This window comes from Dicentrarchus labrax, unplaced genomic scaffold (genome assembly GCF_905237075.1).
Source record: "Dicentrarchus labrax unplaced genomic scaffold, dlabrax2021, whole genome shotgun sequence".
Classification (NCBI taxonomy): Eukaryota; Metazoa; Chordata; class Actinopteri; family Moronidae; genus Dicentrarchus; species Dicentrarchus labrax.
Window position 1 is genome coordinate 7,315,500 of NW_026136720.1, and position 19,193 is coordinate 7,334,692.

The window sequence follows — 19,193 nt, forward strand, 5'->3', positions numbered from 1 at the left end:
CATACCCATGGGATGTCTGTTACCGGGCAGATTTACTGTTCAGTATCTTTGTTCCCAGAATGGAACAGTTTTGAGCACTGGGGTTATCTTGGTGCAGCAGAGTTTACTGTTGCTCTCAGTTCTGTTTTAGTTTGGCATCAAAGAGTTTGAGCTTTACAAGCAGGAGAAGCAGAAATCTCTTTTTCTTTGGCTTTGGTGCAACGTTCCGCCTTACAGTGATGAGCTGTACATGAATTGCTTCTGGGAAAGTGAACTGGATCATTGTAAAGGAGCTTCTGTTCTGTGTTTTATGGTCATAATTCGCTCAATTAAATTACCTTTGCCTGTCTTTTGAAACCTTATTGCCCTACTCTGTAGAGTCAATCCCACTTGCAAAAAGAGGAAAACAAACCCTTAGCTGGAAGTGGCATGCTGTCAAAAATGATTCATTTCTGAAGGATGCTTGAGGCTGCAAAAGTTCACAGTCATGCACGTACTGAATTTGCCTGTAAACACATGCAAATTGTCACGTTTTCACCTCTTTGAGCAAGTGAATTCTTACTCAATCCCTTTATTTATAAATGCATTATTAGTGCAGTGTTTTTAAAGTGTCACTCCCAATAAAACACTTTACTCTCACTAACTTGTTTAAAACCCATTGGCAGGTGTCTGTGTGTGTGTGTGTGTGTGTGTGTGTGTGTGTGTGTGTGTGTGTGTGTGTGTGTGTGTGTGTTCTCCAGCAGCCTCTATGGGACTGAGCCTGTTCCCTGCAGGTGTTTATACATAGTATGACTCTCTAGAGCTTGGTAATGAGATCAGGGACTCTCTGGTCCTCAGGGCTCATCACGTCACCGCTGTGCCTGAGAGGGCAAAACATAAGTCAACCAAAACAAGCCAAAACCGGGCCACAGTGCACCAAGACACATACTTGTTTTTCCGATTGTTGAGTGTGATGGTTATGCTGGTTAGATCTTGTCAAGATCATTCAAACTGATACTGCAGTTGTGGGGCTAAAAAAGAAGTGCATTTTCAGTTCTTATTTAGATTATAGTGTATTAATGACTTAGTTATGCAGAAACCTTAAGAGAACTTAACAATGTTGACGGTTGAAAGGTATTCTTCTTGTGTCCAAGATATGTATGTAATTTGGGTAGGTGCATTTTTAACTTGTTCTGGACCCCATGCATAAAATCACTATAACATTATCCTAAATAAGTAAACAATAGAAAGAGCGAAGAAATGCCACCTAAACCTAAACTGGTGGAGCCAAAAAAAACATAAACCCACGCATCCATCCCCATCAGAGAGGCCTCCTGAACTATGGAGCGGAGTGTAGATGTGGGTGGCACAACTCTCCCAGGCCTGACATTGGAAACTGCCAAAGAGCACACTAGAGTTAGTTGTGGTTGGCCGGATGCACGGGATGCATGTAAGGCCAGGCCAACTATTGAGGCACAGGGTTTGGCAAGCCCAGACCATCACAGCCCAGCGTGGCCACACAGGCCAATTAAGACAGGCCTTCTCCTCTCCTTTCTTCTCCTCCCCTCCTCTCTGTCTCTCTCATCTCTCCCTCTCTCTTTATCTCTCACTTTCTCTCTTGAACTCCCTCTCTCTTTCTCCCAATCCTCACAAAGCGTGCTCACACATTCCTCTTTTCCCACTTTGCCTCTCTAATTGCTGTGGACTGAAAAGAGGGATGGAGAGAGGGGAATGAGATTGAGAGAAAGAGACAGAGAGAGGGAGAATCAGAGGGAAAGGGGGTCATACCACAGAACCTCTATGGCCAGGACAAACTGTACTGGCCCCCTGGAATAGTCAAAACTCCGGTGTGTGGGGTGTTTATGGGCTCGAGGATCCGTCGCTCTCTCTCTCATTAATTACACGGAAACATAACCATTTAGCTAATTTCTCCCAAAGAGCTTAATTTCATAATGTAAAATATAATTCAAACGACATCCTTGCATGGGCTCTGAGGTGGTTACAGCAGAGCCGGAGTATAAAGAGGGGATTGTGTTTCTTCAGTGCCCCACAAAACTATCTAATTGTTGATTCCTAATCAACCAGGAGCTGTGAGGAGGCTTTCCTAATTATGTAACCGTAGGTTCTGCCATATTAACAATGAAGTGGAAGTTTTAGTGGATTTTGTGCAAAGTAAAACTTTGTGAGGAGAAGACAAGAGGGTCGGGGGAATTGAATTTTCTTTTTGATCAAATCTATGTTTATTTATGTTGTCTGCATGGCTGTCACGATCATAATTCTTGAATTCTATTTACAGTTATTTATTTCTATTTATAATGTGTAAAATACAGGGGTGTGAGGATGAGAGAAAATAAACTACTTGGGCACAACAACTGCACAAAGTCAGTGTTTGTCTTTGGTCTATGTCTGATCGTCTCCTACAAAAGCATGAGAAGGATCCCTACAGTCCACTCTCACACTAAACGTGGAGCACTTTGGATATTACATTTGTAAAGTTTTGCAATTTTGAGGCTTTTGGTGTCTTTGTCAATACACCATTGAAAGGTTAGAGATGGCAGAAACAGCAGAGCAATGTGGATATGACAAGACGTGTGGGGTAGACTGTATTCTGGAGGGCCAGAACAAGGGAAATGAGGTGGTTAAGCCATTCAAAATCATAACAAAGGGGGAAGTGGTTTTCAGTGTGGTCACTGGGTCATTGCATGACAATTTCCTCTTACTGGAAAACAAGGGGGTCACAGCTTTACACTGAAATATACTCTGTGTGTGGTGCCGAGACCGCCTGGGCTATACTTACTCATAGGGGTCAAATGTTACTCTCTGTGGCCACTCAGTTTTAAGATTTAAAACTATCCACATTTTCTTCCAAAATTAGAATTAAGACATCCACCCACATTACATATACATTTCCCAACAGAGGTGACCTTCATCACATTTGACATTTCTGAAATATTCATGGATTTGTTAAAGGCTAAATTTAATTGAAGGTGTTGCAGGAAGAGTGGGTGGCAGTAAATGTTTAAAAGCAGAACGCTGCACTTAATTAAACAAGGAGGTCAGCATCTTGTAACGTTTAAGGTTTCTGAGTTTTTAACTTTAACATTATCCAGGTGTGTCCTTACTTCACTCTATCAGGGCATTCATCATTGTTGCACATCAGTGTCACTATGTGGAGGTCACCGGGGCTCTACCTGGCACTACACACACCGCACATACACCACACATACACGCACTGCCTTACTGCCATGACACATTAGAGGCAAGACAGTGAAGGGTTCAGAACCATGGCAGATATCTGCTGGATACACACATTGAATTGTCGGTAAAAAACTAAAAAGAATTGAAACTTTAGAACCAAACACAGACAATCAGTGATGCTGGCACTTGTTGTGGTGGTAAAGCAGGCTGCACAATACCCAGGGACACTCCCCTCTATGTTTGAACAACATATAATTACAGATCAGGATAGGAGAGCCCATTCTGAGGGGAAAATAGCAATCTCTCTTAATTACAAGGCAGGCCATGATCCATACCTATCCGTCACTTCAAATAACTCTGTTGGATGACTCTCTGTTGGAGAGGCTGGCAATATTATTGCTGTTCAGGTAGAAATAAACAAGACAAGCAGCATCGGACGGGCAATCAGCTAAACTGAAATCTCTAGAAAGACGACAGTAAACTCGGCTGGCAAAATTCTATTCACAAGATCTTTTTATTTTTTGTTGCTAAATCTGAAATGATAAAAAAAAAGTTATACTTGATTGATTTAAAAGAAAACAAAACAGCCACGTGGGAGAAAACCACCTCCGCTAACTTCTGTTCTGCGTGTTTTTCCATCTTTACAAACCATGCACAGATCCCTGCGGATGTTATTATGTGCTTTTGAATGACAAGTGTTGAGTTGGACTTTTGTGCAACAGTTGAGTGAGTGTCAGCGTGTGTGTGTGTCCACTCCAGCTGTCATGCTCACACACACATAAACAGGCTCCAGTCTCTAGTCTCCAGTGAACGGTGTCAGCATACAGCTATGGTGGAGGTTACTCTCTCTGCAGCCAGATGAGCATTCTAGTTATCTTCCCCACATAAACAAGATAAGCTCCATTTCTTTGGCCCTTGCCAGGGCTCAGGGGTTACAGAGTTCTTTCCTTCCATTGCTCTTTTTCTCTTCCTCTCCTTGATCTTTTTCCTTCTTGTTTTTTCTGCAACTTCTGTTTTCTGTGTTGTAAAGATTCCTGCAGGATTCAGAAACTGGCATAGCGCGCAACATTTCCTGGCACATAGTAAAGTTATCTTTTGGTAATTTACACAATTCCCCAGTTATTTCACTGTGACAAAAACAAGTTTTCCTAAGAATGACAGACATTTCAGATGTTGTTGTAACCCACACACCAACACATGCAGACACACGCGCACACACACGCCACACACACACACACACACACACACACACACACACACACACACACACACACACACACACACACACACACACATTCAGACAAAAACACGACAGAGGAGTACAAATATTTGTGAGGAAATTGCTTGAGAAGGACATTGCAACTGTGCCATTTGGCTGCCCCAAACCATTGTCTGTTGAGACTTGCCATGGAAGCTGGCAGCAGTTGTTTGTGTCTGCTGTGCCATCCTTCAGCCCAAGACTGTCAATTTCATTCTCATGCTTCAGTAATGCAGATGGGAAGTTGTCCAGAAATGCCACAACTGAAAGACTATGTATATATATATATATATATATATATATATATATGTGTGTGTGTGTGTGTGTGTGTGTGTGTGTGTGTGTGTGTGTGTGTCTATGTTTGTGTGTGTACCCTTAAATATAATGGAAGTGCCACCAGTCTGGCAAGTGATGAGTGTTCTCTGTGAAAAAACCGCACATATACTCACATGTACACAAACATAAACAAACAGTCATGCATACACAAACATAAATGAAAGCACACGTGCATACACATTTACACACATTCAAATATGTACACTTGGGCACAGATACGCACCTATACTCACACACACACACACACACACACACACACACACACACACACACACACACACACAACCACACACACACACATTTGTGTTCACGGAGCCCCTACTAATGATCGGTGGCAGTATGATGTTTGTGTGTGTTCCAAAAGAATTGGCATTACTACTTGGGCCAAATCAGCAGCCAACAGCAGCAGGCTATTAACAAAACTGTTTCTTTGTTTGCTTTTTTCCTGTTTTTTTCTTGAGAGGCGCCAAGCAATTAATGGTCTGCCTATGGGAGACCAGTAAACTGTGCCACAGTGGAGAACATATGCACAATGATGCAAGACATGATGGAAAAGAATAGATGATATTATGACTGGCCAGCATTCATCATTCTGATCTATATTACGGGACGGATCAAACAAAAGACCATGTTTTGAGGCCAGCTGACATCCAAAAGGGCTAGACGTACTTTTGACCATCCTTGCCAGTGTTACAGAGTTCAATGCCTCCGAGCACGTACAAGGATGAGAAACTCTGTGTGTTTGTGTGTGTGGTGGGAGGTAGGATTACCATGCTGAATTAATCTCCTTCACCACATAATTGAAAAAGAGGCAACTTGGAGCAGACCGTTTGTCGCTTCTTTCTCACCCAGGTCTTTCTAGGAAAAGAATAATGGTGCAGCAAGGTTTTTTGTGAAGGTCAAATAAAATAAGTAAAAATCACAAAGAGGAAGGAAAACGTGAATCGTCTGTGACCATGAGCTGGTAAAACTGCAGCATTCAAATGTAAACAACTTCTGTTGAAGGGCTTTTATCTGCTGTTATATTGTACCACTTAAATAAAGCTGATAAGCAGTATAGATACGAAGACCAGGAAGAACGTTTTATTATGATTTACTTGAAACTCTTTCCACCCTCTTAACCAATTCGGAAACAAATAGATTAGATATATGATATTATAGTGCAATGATATTTGTATGTTTTTGAAAATGTTTACTTATTGTGCAGTTGCATTAAATCTAAGTTACATTTAATTACTTTGAAAAGAAAAAATAAATCTTAATTCTTACTTCAGTTTATATAGTTTCTTTATTTTATCCACTAAAGGACAATAAAGTCACAAATATTGATTGAAATTCAGACTATGAAATCACAAACTGCAATGTGTGTGCAGTTCTTGGATTTTAGACTTTTAGATTACGGTTTCTCATGTGCATGTGATATGTGCATTGTGCCTCATGCTTCTGTATGCAGCCTGTCCTCACTGGATCTGCACACATTGCATTAGTAAGTACTGAGGGTTAAAGGCACGCGGCCAGCAACCTCACCGGACGCCAGTCCATGGTTCAATATTTACACCTGTTCTATCCAATAGTACAAAAATCACTTCCACCGGCTGTCATAAGGAGAAAAGCATAAAAGATAGTTTCAGATAAATGGTGTGCAATGAGGATGGGCCTGATTAATGTTCAGCCAGATAATGCTAAAGAGGATATTGCCATATTATTACCGAGCCATAAAAGTGAGATAATGTGGATTTACAGCCCTTTGCTGGAACTGGAGTACTCAAACTTACGTGATTATTAGATAAGTTGCTGTTTTGACACTGACAGGGATTCTTCAATGTGATCTGTGAGGAGCTTGTGTGTGTGTGTAGTATGTGTCCATACTTGTGTTCAGGCAACCCAATGAAAAATATGTCAGAATTAAACCAAATACAAAATCAAACCGTAGATTCTCAGTGTCCTGTGAAAACCGTATGATCTCCAATGTCAACTTTTCAGACAGCATTTTCCATATTTTTTATAAAAAAATCTTCTATAAACTAGAACAATCACCAAACTTCAACATAGCTTTTTAACTAAAGAACGCTAACTTGATATCCAGTTATTCCTCCTGAGAGCAAGAATCAACTACAAGCCCAGTCAGGACTGGATGTGGGAGAGCCAGGGCTTTAGCAGTCACAGTCAGCGGTCTCTATTATGTATTACAAGGGAGTAATAATGCTAGTAACACAAAGCTACAAAAACACACCAAAATTGCCTTTGTTTTATTGTCAATTAACACAGAACATCATCAGTAATTTCCTGTAACTCACCAAATGCATACACCCTCTGGGGTTTTGAATGACCCCTAGAGATGAGGTAACAGCAGTGGTTTCATCTTAACTAGACATTTTTGGGAAGGAAAATTAGCTGCAAATCCACGTTTGGCTCCCTGCATGTTTGGCTAATTCATATGTGCAGTGTGTGCATGTTCCTGAACGCATGTGTGCTTTTTTTCCCTTCTGGTATTTGTATGTTAAGTGTGTTTGTGAGAAGTGGCTGCGACAGGTAACCAAGAATTATCCAGTGGCTTGCTCCCCAGACAGACTGTGTGCGTACGCAGTGTGCCAGGCTAGTAATTGTGGGCTCGAAGGGAGAGAGGCTATACCATGTTAGCCTTATTATTATCATTAAAGCGAGAGTTAGCTTGCTGTCTGAGGCCAGGTCGAACAGGGAGATGTTCCTCCAGACAAACTGATGCTTACAAGCCTTCAGTTTGTCCCACGTGTCCTCAGTGAATCAACTACTGCCTAGTAGCAATTACTGCCAGGCCATCATGGCAAATAACAGTTTATCTTTATTTGACCTCCTTGCTGAAACAAATTTTTAAAACTTTCGAAAATAAAAGGTTTTGCTGATAGTTTCATACATCTCCCTCCTGTAGCGGTGTGCTGTGTGTTAATTAATAATGTCAGTTATTAGTCCTATAGGTTGGGCCACCTGCAGTCCGCCACTCTAATAAACAATGAGAGCTGCTCAGCTCCCAGAGCTGAGAGCCACCTTTGTGTGACAAAATGTACCAATGCATGAGCTCTGGACTCTTTTAACACCTGTAACTGCTCTGACAGCTGCTCAGCCGTATTATAACCGCACTGAGAGACAGAGAGGGGGAGAGTAGGGTGCGGGTGGATTTCTTCCTAAATGGTACATTTCTTTAATCTATTTTCATACTTAATTTTTATTGAAGCAGTTACATTCCAATGAGGTTGGATATCTCTTTTGCAAGGGAGATCTGGCAAACTTTGCAGCATTAAATGTTGCAGACAAAACCATACAAAAACACACAATTGATACACAAGCAGATAGTAGCACACAAATAAGGCTAAAATAGGTAATTTACCATAGAGTTTATAATAGTCTTGAATTATTAAGTCTTGAGTTCAGATTCACATATTTAAATTACTTTTGCAGATTCTTTCAGACTATTTTATGTGACTGGATATTCTATTTCCCGACAAAGACATAATGAAAGAAAAGAGGGCGAATGAAGATCCTCAAAATATGTCACAAATCATCATTTCAAACCTTAAAAATGGGAACTTATTTTGGCATTTTCTTGCTTTCATTTTTCAGTTTCACTAATTGCCTCACCAAAAACAAACATTATTTTCTTCAAAAACAAAGATATCATTCTTACAATTATGCATCTTTCACAAGTCAGGAGGGAGACAGAGTTCTCGCCATGGACTGGCAAACCAAACAAAAACGCGAGCAAAACAGCCCTGGACAACAGACAAAGTTTTATCAATAAAGATGTTCTTTCTATGAAAATAATCACTGCGGCCAAACAAAACATAGTGCAGGATCCAGAGTTCTTTTCGGAGATTTGCCAGCAGACAGTCTTGAAGGAAACTGTGCAGCAGAGGGGACAGGGATGACGCCATAGGGCCTTTTTAACCTAAACGTCCGCCTCCACCTGTCCCAGTCCACATTCCAGAAGTATGACCTACTCATCTGTGTCCCCCGCAGGGAGATGTCCAGAGGGTCCTGGGCTTTCCAGCAGTCTGATAATAAGGGATGATGTGTCTGCCAGCTCAGCTCGGCTGTGTCATCAGTGCAGGGTTTTTGTAGAGTGGGGGAAGGGTGAGGGAGACAACAGCAGAAAAACAGGGAGATTAAAGAGCACAATAACACTTTTTTATCATTTACTATGTCCAGTCTACGTGTGAAACTGAGCCTCACAAGACCCACGAAAACAACACTAGGAACATAACATAACACCCAGGGGTCACTTTGTTTTTGTTCCCTTGTCTTCCTTTTTACAAGCAGTTCACTTAAGAAATATCAAGGAAAAAGTGACACTTCCATTTCAGCATTGCATCATCATTATTTTGGGAGAATTTGAGAAAAGTGTTTTCCCCAAATTTAATACATACTTTATAGACACTGCGGCTTATAAATATAGCAAAAAGAAAAAAATAAGTATGGTGAAATATGACCAGCACAAAAATGATAAAGGACTTATGCCCAAAAACTCTGGCGTTGTTCTTTAAGACAGGAATGGAAAGAATTTTGATTTCTTCAATTTATTAATAGCACATGGCAAAGAAGTAGTGGGAATGTGTGTGAGATATGAGTGTGTTTGTGTGTGTGTGTGTGTGTGTGTGTGTGTGTGTGTGTGTGTGTGTGTGTGTGTGTGTGTGTGTGTGTGTGTGCATGTTGAGCACACAACAGGTGCCAAACATAACAGAGGAGACGAGAAAAACATGGTGGGGTTAGCTCACAGCCGGGCTTCCCGCTAACACAGTGTCACAAACAAAAAATGGGACGGTGCGTAAGTTTGAGTGGGCCTGTGCGATTTTGTGACTATGTGTGATGTTATGTGTGTGTGTGTGATAGATAGTGTGCCAGAGAGGATGCACATGTGGGTGCTGTGTGTGTGTGTGTCAGTGTCTGCAGCTGTACGTGTGCAATGAGCGAAAACAGTACGGGGAAATGAATGAGGTATGTGTAATGGCTTGCTGCTCTGCTATGTTCATTAGGCTACAGCGTGAGTGTGTGTGTGTGTGTGTGTGTGTGTGTGTGTGTGTGTCTGTGCCGGAGTGTGTTTGCTTTGCTTAAACACAAATTCCTGGGAAACAGTAGGAGGTATGGAAAGTGTTCCCTGCACAGCTTTTGAGGTTTCGTGGTCAACATTGTCAGTATAACATCACTGACAGTAACACATGAGACAGATGCTGATACTGTAGCGGATTACCCTACATTTGTTTGGCTCGATCAACCAATGGATCATATTTCTCATTTCTCTGCTGTCTCTGTAGAGGGACATCAATATTGGGTCTTGCATGTTTTGTGGTGAAAATTTGTTATTCAGACGAGGAGTGAGAGCCAGAGTGTCATTTCATAATGTCCTCGCTGTGGTGTAGTGGGTTGCTAGAAGACCATATATTGTATATACTGTGTGTGGGCTATTTCTTTCCAATATTCAGGCAATATACATATATATTAGCTGCATGCCTGTGTCTGCCTAAGTAACTCTAGAAGGTACCTTACAGCTGTTTGGATCCAGAAAGCTTTGCATAAAGTTATTTTCAGGCTCCTCGTATATCACTTCCCTCCCATCCTATTACCTGTTCTTTCACACGTAATCATTAAGTTATTGTTTTTCTCTGAGTTACTAAGGTAATTGAGATATATTATCCATATGCACTATATAGTTCAGGAGTGCAGGGAAACATTGTGGCAGAACAATGTATTAAATATAATTCATAACAGAGTGAGATTTTTCCAACAAGATTAAGTGGATATAAATAAGATCCTAATGTGCAATGACACATTTGGCAAGCCCTGTTACATATATGTACACATACAGAATATGCTGAAACACACTCTTTGACTTCCCTTAAAAACACACTGCTCATGTGTGCCAGATCATATAGTAAACACCCTTTTTACAGCCTCAAAGCTAGGTCGTCCCAAATGTATGGTCCTTGTTAGGGAAGCCATTATGTTGACACTGTCAAAGTTTTTTTCCATATGAGGCTGTACATTTCCCAATGTACCCCTGGCTGTCCTCATATGGCTGGGCTGAGCTAGCTGACCCCCAGCACAGTTTATTGGAAGTTTCACTTCTGCAGCGGGTTCCCAAAAAGCTTTTTCCGACACAGACAGCGGTACAGCTGGCCGCCCTATAGCTGACATTTACAACAGCCTCTCATCTGACAGTGATTCACAGCATATGCACCGAAGATATATATCGCACCAGATGCAGCAGTGGAATTGTACAACAACAACCAAGACACTGATGATGAAATATGTCATGCTGAGCAGGTGAATAGGTGAAACAGCCCAAGGGACTGTGGGAGAATGTTTAATGTCGGGTTTCTTACCTTCACTGTTTGAAGTTCCCATTCTGGGCAGTGAAACACAAACCCAGGATAAAAATAACATTTCCTGATCCCAGAATCCAACAAACATCATGACTAAAACATACAGCAAGTAATTACTTTTAATGCGATTCAGTCACGGAAGTCTACTTTATTTTTATCCTGCGTGCAGCACCTAGACAAACTTGGTCTTAGTCTAACTTGAATAATGTGTCAAACATCTTTAATAAGCTTGTCAGCCCTTTAGCTTTTAACTTTCATATAGATAAACCTAGTTCTTTTTCCCCTTGGGATGCTGCACTGAGGAATCTCCAACTCTTTTCTCAAACAGGCGCCCCCTTCTCTCTTATGTCAATTACAGTATTCTTCAGGGAGAAGTTGGGCTCTGGGACATTGACCTGTGAGAAATACTTTGGTTAAGCATCATGGACGAGCCCCCAATTTGTCAAACAGAAAATCTGTGACGTCCAGTTTTACTAATATGAAGAGCAATTAAAGATCTTGTGTGTAGGATTAAGTGGCATTGTTCTAAGGTAACGAAAACATAACAATTCTTATTTTTAGGTGATTATACCCTAATGAACACATACCTATGAATATTATATTCCATTTTTGTTAGTTGACCCTCCTAAATGTTACAAACTGAATCTTTGAATTCTCAGACACAATATATGTCCTTTTCTCTTATTCCAGTGGATTATGTATTGCTTGTAAGCAAGATGTAAGTCTGAGGAAGACGCACATGAGACTGAAGAGAAATTTCTTATGGTGCAGTTTATAGGTTACTCAAATATTACTCTTTGTTATCAACAGGTGCATGTTTAGCAACAACACCTAACCCTAACCTGGTCTCCAGTCTGGAAGTCTCTTCTAACTATCTGTCATGCAGATATATAAATTGGACACTTTTACAAAGAGGAGGTGTCTCATACAGACACACAGAGACACAGAGAAGCCTAATGCTTCTTCTCCAGGCTTTGTCCTTACACTATATCATTACAGTTACAGTCACACTAGGGTATACTTAATTATGTATATACCTCATTATATTTTGGACAGCTAAGGACATGAGCACGACAATTCCCATAACAGTGCTTTGCTCTATATTTAGGACTGACAAATTTGGAATTGTTCGACATCTTAGGCCAATTCACTCACACAAATTGAGGTCTGTTTGTTTATCAGAATCAGAATTAGATTTATTGCCAAGTAGGTTTTTACACCTACGAGGAATTTGTCTTGGTGCATTGGGTTAGTTAGTTAGTTTAATGCCATCGGTGCCGTGCACAAGTTAATAATATAAGTAAATATTATGTCTTTTATATTTATCTATATGTAAAATAGCCTAAGTAAATATACAGGATGATGTTATACTAAACGTAGTATAACTGTGAGGAGTTTAATGCATCTTCAACCATTTGCATCAAATTATTGACCAGTTGCAGTTGGGGAAATTTGACAAGTTCAGTGGGCCAGCCTGCAGCCAAAGCTACATATGCTACATAGCTTCCTTTAGGTCATAACCCTCATGTTTTGCCTGTGCAAACACGGCAGAATTTACTGCTTTTAGAGTTAATTGCAAGCCTCAGTCTGAAGTTTGCAGCAGACATCACTGAGGCTTTTTAGCCCTTAGGCATGCTATAGATTCTGAAAAATCCACATTTCTTACATTTTTGTGTGCGAACTGACCCTTGACACCATCATTTGCATGAAAGAACTTGCGCTGCTTTAAGTTGTTGCTGGCAGCAAATTATTTTTAACCAGCCTTAGCTTATGAGTAAATACTTCAGCTACAGAAGCTATTTCCCTCTCCTGGCCAGCAGATGAGCAGTGATATGTGTGTGTATGTGTTTTGGGGAATAGTGTAAGGTGGGATTGTAAATAAAAGTCCTGACCCCGGGCCATGGAATTCCAGGGTCGGCATTCGAGGAACATGCCCAGCCCTAAGAGCAGGCGAGCCCAAATCCCCCTCTGGGCGACTTCAGCAACACAACATGTCTGCAACACACACATACACACATGCACTCGCACACAATGCACACACAATAAGCAGACAGTCCCCTACCCCCTTCCTTTTGTTGTTGTTGTTTTTCTCTTCTCCCCCTCTCACAATGGAAAGGCATCTCCACTCTCTAAGAGGCCACAATGAGAGATCTGCTCAGTAGCGGAACAATAAACAGAATCTATACTGGCTTCACTCTGCGCCTACCTTGGACTTTAGTCGGCCAACAGATTCTTAGATACAAGGGCCAGATAAGAAACTGCATGCTCCAGCAGGAGTAGCAAAAACACACACAAACACTCCCTTTACATCAAACACATTAGTTGATAAAGCCACTTGTAGACTGCTTCGAAGAGCATCAGCCTCTCTGGACAGGGACCGTCCGTTGCTGAGGCCCCAGTGGCATTGAGGCACTCGGTGAGTTGCTGTCAATACAAAGCTCCTTTGAGCTTGAGCATTGTCTCCTCCCTGGCTGGTTTTCTATGATTAGTCAGCAATCTGCTATCGTACAGGGCCCTGGCCTACTTCTGCACAGGAATTCGACCTATGACATCAGTCTGCTACAAAGAGGCCAAAGTCTGTCCAGCATGGGCCTTCAAAAGTCCAGGTGGAACGGTTTTAAGATTTTGGGTGTTTTGAACCTCTTATATAAGTGATCGGCCCCCTTTCTTTGTCTCATTTATTAACACACACCAGCAAACCACACATATAAACATAAAAACATTTTATTATATGAGCACAAAAGTGAGAGAATGCATGAAAAGATGACATAATAGAGGCATGACTAGAAACAGACACAAGGTAGACACAAAAAATGTTGTTGTGGTAAGTTTTTCTTATTTAACCATGACCAAAGGCTTTAAAACCCTAACCACAACCATAAACCTAAACTATACACAGAACAGTTTTAGTTTCTTAACCTTAACCAAACCTTTGCCTGCCTAAACCTCACATTAACCTTAACCATTAGGTAACCATTAATGTGATGAACACAAGATGTCACATAATCTAATTTGTGGTAGAGAAATACACCGTCGGTAACACGTCATTTCAGACTTTGTGCTCTCATTTTCAGAAATTTTATGAGTGCACAGACTCACACGCATCCACGCACACAATTGTGGATGCACACACACATTGAGGGAGGAAAACCACACTGAATGGGGGAGGGGTTAGAAGAAAGGAAAACAGAAAACGTGAGAACAGAAATGGGGAAGAAAGACTGATTAATCCTCCCTTTGGTGGTGTTCTCAAGACGTTTGATTCAACTGCTGAACCCCCCCTCCCAACCTGTCTACTTCTCTGTGAGATGGTTTGATGTTTCATTCTTTCTTATCAATAGCACCTTTGCATCAATTACCCAACAAAAACATCCTTCAGAGTGAAGGGGATGGGGGAGTTTGGGGGGGTAGCTTTGGGGGATGTTTCTCTGAGGGAGTGTGGGAGACAACCTCCTTGTATCGCATTCCAGGCTTTTGTCATCTCTGGGAATTTGTTTCCTGTCAACGTCTTAAGCCAATAGATAATATGTTATCAGGGATGAGAGGAGCCTCAGCGCCCCCATCCCCACCCCACCCCATGATGAGAGAAGAAAATATATATTGGAAAATACCTTCTTTAGTGATAAATGTTTGCTGGTTTTTGTGTGTGGCGGTAATTGTTAAAACAGAATGAGGAGACACATTGGAGTCATGATCTAAAGCACGGGAGAGTAGAGGAGAGGAAAGACCGAATAGTTTTCTTGGGACCCTCCCCCTAAAATAATCATCAAGAAAGCTGATAAAGTCAAGAGGCTGCCAGGTTCTTACTCGAAGTGACATAAAAAATGTTTACAGATTTCTCTCTTATACGGATGTTTTGGGGTATTATTTCATAGCTATTTGGCCTAATTTATGAGGTGCTCCACACATGAGCTCGTTCGGTTTTATGGCCCTGTGTTTCCCAGTGTCTGCAAGGAGATGTGTGTGCCCTCTAGACGGCCAGCCTGGGGCCAGTAAACCTCTCTCTGTACAGGCAACCGCAACCATTCTCTCTAAATTACATCACCTTTCCAGATCCCGCTAGTGAAACCGACGCTCAGCTGCTGCTGGATTCGACTCTCGTTTTGTTTCCTTTTTTGTACTTCTCTCTCCATCTCCTTTTTTTCTTCTAATGTTCAGTATGTGAAATCTCATTCTTTCTTCAGCTTATGACCCTATCAACACCCAGAGCAGTTTAAGTCAATGCACTGTCTAGAAACGCAATACTTTCCCTGCTTCATTGTATTTATGAGTCCCAGTTTTCTCAGTGCAACCTGTGCCTAACACCATCCTTTCCTTTTACGCCCCTTCTCCCTTTCATCCCTCTCCATCCATGAGACCAACTTGAAAGGAAGTGACTGTGGGTCAGTGGTATGTCTGCAGAGTAAACAGTGGCTAACGGAGGCCTGGACCAGGCTTATCAGGTCTCGTCTGTCTGATTGACCCTCCACTCCCTCTTTGTTTAGACGTCCTGACAGGCGGGTCACCACTCCACATCCTCCTCCGCCTCCATTCCATTATTCCCACAATTTTATGTTGTAAAAGTGAAAGGCCATGTTTTACTTCTTTACTTGAAGGGCAAACAAGCAGCCGGAGGTGTTTTTTGGGGAAACCAAACACTGCAATAAAGGCTCTCGGGCTGCCACCTGAGACACTACAGGTCATGACGCTTAGACAGGCATCTCTGATATGTGGCCCATTCAGCAGAAACAGTAGGGAAAGGTAAAGCATGTTGCGGGCCGTTGACAAATATTTACAGCTCACTTGGACAACAGGAGGAATGCAGGAAAACATCTCTATCTGAGCTCACTCACCCCCCACCTTCCTCTTTCCCCTCTGTGTGTGGTACCGCTGTGTTCCTCAGCTGTTCCCCAGGTCCGTCTGAGGCCACTGTGGCCTGTCAGCCTGTCAGATTAAAGCTTCGGTCTTCCAGTCTTCCTTAAATGCCGCACGCTTTGTTTTCATTGAGGTGGGGTGCAGAATGCGTGTGATCTCTTGTCTGCCTCCTTCTCATCCATCTCTGCCAGAAGCCGAGGGGGCAGAGGGGGTAAAAGGGGTTCAGGCGGGGGCAAGGGGCAGGGTCACACAGGGGGAAGAGCAGGGTCATAGGTTAAGCTAGGTTACCCCCAGCCTTTGCACTAGAGCGACGAGGACCTGAAGAGAGGCCTACCAGACACACAAACACACACACACACACACACTTCTCTGCCCACCAGTAATGAAGCCTTCCACTGACATTTCGCTCATGTCTGCAACACTGCCGTTATTCATGCAGAGTGTGGCCTGTTATTGAGTGCAGATGTGGGGCTGTAATGAGCAGTGGCTCTGGCACTGACTACCCAGTGATGAACAGAGGGCTGTGCTGTACCCAGACATGGAAGAAGTGAGAAAAAGAGATGGATGAAGAGAGTGAAATGGATGAACTGAATGAGATGAGTCTTTTGTTTAAGGGCTCGGAGAGATGAGGAGTTTCAGGGGATTTTTCACAGGTGCAGAATGTGTTGTTCATAGTCACCTGGGAGCTTTTGGTGGGGCTGTAACTGCATCTTCTGCTGTAATACCACAGGGCCACGGGGTTAGGGTGCCAACCATTAACACATCCCCATCTCTCTCCCCTTATTTTTCCTGTCATTTCTCTACTTTCACAAGTATAAAATAATATTTCATAAAAGTTCTGTTGCTTGGACAAGCTTTATATGAAAATGAATGATCTGAAGCATTTAACATGTGTAATGCACTGTGTGTTCTGCCTCCTTTCTATCAGAACCAGCATGAACTTTTTTTTTAGCAGTTTGAGCTACAGTAGCTCATCTGTTAGATTGGACCACACGGGCCAGCCTTCACTCCCCATGTACATCAGTGAGTCTTAGTCGCCTTTGACCCTGTCGCTGGTTCACTGCTTTTCCTTCCCTGGATCACTTTTGATAGGTACTGACCACTGCAGACCAGGAACACCCAACAAGAGCTGCGGTTTTGGAGATACTCTGACCCAGTCGTCTAGCCATCACAATGTGGCCCTTGTCAAAGTCGCTCAAATCCTCACGCTGTCCATTTTTCCTGCTTCTAACACATCAACTTTGAGGACAAAATGTTCACTTGCTGCCTAATATATCCCACCCACTGACAGGTACCATGATAACCAGATAATCAGTGTTATTCATTTTACCAGTCACTGGTCATAATGTTATGGCTGATAAATATGTATGTATATATATATAAAAGAAAGAGCCTTTGAGAGCTTGTTGTGATTCTTTTCTCCTAGACTGATGTTGGATTGAGTGAACATTAGTCGACTCCTGTTGGAGCCTTTCCAGGTCTTACCCAATCAGCTTGTATCAAGTTGTAGGGATCACTTATTGGGGAACGGACCTCATAGGCGTCAGCAGATTTTTATTTTTTGTCAAAGCACGGAGAATCATCATAGTTTACTCAATGCACATAATGATGCACACACTGTTTTCTTTAAGTGAATATCCTCTTTTTTATTTTGCAACTGCACTTTTTAACTGTGAGATCAGCAAAGTTATGTTCTTGCAGAATTTCCTCAGGAAAGGGAAACTATTGAGTAACTACTGAGTGGCTATTTGAAAGTTTTTTCGCTTCCCTAAATGCTGTAAACTCAGTGTCGCACTGATGCAAGTGATGCTTAAGATAGCGCGTCTTATCTAGTGATTCATCATGTGAGAGAATGAAATTTAGCAATTTGTATGAAGATACTTTTGCAAAATCTGCTACAATCTCTGAAATGATCTTTTTCTCTAGTTTAGTAAATAAGAAAACATAAGAAAAAACAGCAGTGTCAGAATGAAGGCAAATAAAAACAGTTTGGGGCCTGGTGTAGTGCTTATCAAACAAAAGGCAAGAACAGACAGTTGGTCCAGAGAAAATATCTTACTTATCTAAAAACTACCATTTTTAAACTGTCTGACTGACTGTCTGGGGAAATTACTCTCTTTGGTGCCATGACACACACTTACTGTGAAGGTCAGCATATAACACTGGACTAGAAGGTAATGGAAGATTCTATATAATTACATATATTTTGAGATAATATTTAATCACTCAAGCAAGAGTTTGAACTTGAACCTCAGAGTTTGGTTTTTTTTGGATGCAGCAGCATCATTTTCCAACAGATTCATGGTCTCCTTTAATTTAATTTATTCACCTTTATGACATTATGATGTGATGATGACAAGAGGAAGAGGGAGGCTCCAGCAGCAGAACATCCAATAACAGACTGTGCACTTGTCTGAGCCTCTGTCCATGGTCCTGAACCACTCATCTACACCCATAGACCTAGAGCAAGTAGAAGAGCCTGAGCAGATATTTTATCAACAGGATACCCAAACAGAGGTTTAGTTAAAGAAACCGGAAGCAATCAGAACTGAATTTCTTTGCACCCAGAAAAATTGGTGAAATGGCCTTTTTTGTAGGTCTTTCAGATGTAACATATCGAAAACATATCAGAAACATAGAATCACCAAATAACACTGCTGTATGAAATATGTCAGTTTTTAAATTTTTATTTACATCTGACACTTTAAAGTAAGAAAGAAGACTGCTTTACCTCAGAGTAGCCTTTGGTACAAAGTTGTGCAGATTCACTACAAATCTCATGAAAAATGTAAAGGCTATTAAAAGTTTAAAAGTTAAAAGTATAACGTAATCAGAGCAAGCTGTCTGCTAGACAACTGTCTTCTGTCCTTTTCCCTTGCCTGAGCACGCCATCCTTCTTTGTTTTCACCTTCTCTTGCGCTCTCCTGAGATGTCAAAGAAGTAAGTGTGCCGGGAAGAACAGAGCACTCACCTCAAATTGCGTCCACTCACATAATGCATGTGGAGACGTCCTCAGTAAACACCACAACAGGAAATGTTTGAATCTACGAAACATCCTGCTTTCTGAAAGTTAAATGACGTGCTGTAACTAAGTTGTCTTGCTGGCTAGTTTCTGTGTGTGTGACTAATACGAATGTCCGGGTACAGACGATGCTGCACACAACTAAAAACCATGACGTTAAACTGAATCCGTTAATTAGACAAATTTTTCACAGTTTTTACAGAGTGCTGATGTT

General features: G+C 41.7%; 1 long non-coding RNA gene across 1 annotated transcript; it reads right to left on the bottom strand.

The window, feature by feature from the left end:
* Positions 1 to 6,984: 6,984 nt before the first annotated feature.
* Positions 6,985 to 13,247, bottom strand: LOC127353235 (uncharacterized). Its single transcript, XR_007881257.1, has 2 exons — positions 13,166 to 13,247; positions 6,985 to 8,817 (listed from the first exon to the last, which is right to left on the bottom strand). It is a non-coding gene; the product is annotated as an uncharacterized LOC127353235 (long non-coding RNA).
* Positions 13,248 to 19,193: the final 5,946 nt, after the last annotated feature.